General features: G+C 56.5%; 1 protein-coding gene across 1 annotated transcript in view; it reads right to left on the reverse strand.

Annotated features, from left to right (window-relative positions):
* AANAT (aralkylamine N-acetyltransferase) overlaps positions 1 to 900 on the reverse strand; it is a 3,561-nt gene extending 2,661 nt beyond the window's left edge. The window contains exon 1 of the mRNA XM_008049236.1: positions 783 to 900. The gene's annotated coding sequence lies outside the window, so the exon portion shown is untranslated. The remainder of the gene's footprint in view (positions 1 to 782) is intronic.
* Between the last annotated feature and the right edge of the window lie 504 nt (positions 901 to 1,404).

The following is a 1,404-nucleotide window of genomic DNA, read 5'->3' on the forward strand; positions in this document are numbered from 1 at the left end:
ATGAGGTCTCACCAAGTTGCCCAGGTGGATCTCGAACCCACAGGCTCAGGCAATCCACTCGCCTCAGCCTCCCAAGGTGCGGGATTACAGGCTGAGCCACTAAGCCCGGCTTGTTTTTTATTTTATTGTAGAGACAAGGTCTTGCCAAGTTGCCTGGGCTGGTCTTGAACCCGCGAGCTCAGGCAATCCGCTCATTTTGGCCTCCCAAGGTGCTGGGATTATAGGCTGAGCCACTGAGCCCGGCCATCCACTGACCACTTCTAATGTAACCATGTGGTGGGTAGGTGCCCAGGCCCCCACACCACCATCCTGTGGTTTATCTTACCTGCCCAGAGGGAGACGTCTGGTCCTTTGGGTGCAAGATGGTGTGGCTGGGCGCTCTTTAGGTAGCCTCAGCCCTTGGTCCTGAGAAAAAGCTCCTCAACCAAAATGGACCCTTAGAGAGCTTCCACATTTACCCAGATGGCCTCAGACAGGGCCACATACACAGGATTTGGTGGGGGGGCGGGGCTAGAGGGAATCAGGGGCTGCAGAGGGTGTGGGAGGTGTGTAAGACACTGCCTGCCCCACATGTCCAGCACACTGGATATACCCCTGTGGGTGCCCTTGTCTCTCTCCCATGACACCTTGCAGATACGCATTTCTTAGAGGAGGCCATCCCTCCCTCTACGTTACAGTGACACTTGGAAAGCCCCATGGCATCCTCATTTCTCCCCACGTCTAGAAGCTCCAAGCAGGTTAGCTCCTATTCCTGGGGCTGAGAGCTGGGACCCCCCACTTACCTGACCTGTCGGGAGGGAGACCCAAGGTTCCCTCCGCAAAGCCAGTCCCCCTAGGGGCTTGTCTGCAGGCGCAGGAACCAGGAAAATCCAGGACTCCTAGCAGGGAGTCTGCTGTAGCAGGTGCCACCCCAGGCAGCATGTGATGTTGTTCTCAGAGATTTCTAATCCCCTACTCTACCTCTCTCATTACACCAGGCAGGATGATGCCAGCAGGGTTCTGGCAGCCTCACGCCCTGTCCCTGCCCTGCTGAGGGGGAAACGTCAGTGCTGGCACACTTAGTGCAGAGGGGATTACCAGCAGCTGACCGAGGCCCTGGGGCTCGGGGGAAAGGACAAGGGGCTAAGCCTCAGGGTCCAGCTCTAATCCCTTCTCTGTCGCCGAGTTGCTGGGCACTGGCAATTCAGGCTCAGTCCCTTGGAAACTTGAGCAAGTCCACCTCTGAGGGTCCTTCCTGTCCCAGCAGCCTGTGAACGCTGCCATTTATAGTGCTTGCTACATGCTAAGCCCTGGGTAAGCATCTCCAGTTCACATGACAGCCCTGCCAGGTGAGTATTTACCTCATCTTTTTTTTTTTTTGAGTTGGAGTCTCACTCTGTCGCCCAGACTGGAGTGTGGTGGCCG

This window comes from Carlito syrichta, unplaced genomic scaffold (assembly GCF_000164805.1).
Source record: "Carlito syrichta isolate Samal-C Ts95f unplaced genomic scaffold, Tarsius_syrichta-2.0.1 Scaffold130825, whole genome shotgun sequence".
Classification (NCBI taxonomy): Eukaryota; Metazoa; Chordata; class Mammalia; order Primates; family Tarsiidae; genus Carlito; species Carlito syrichta.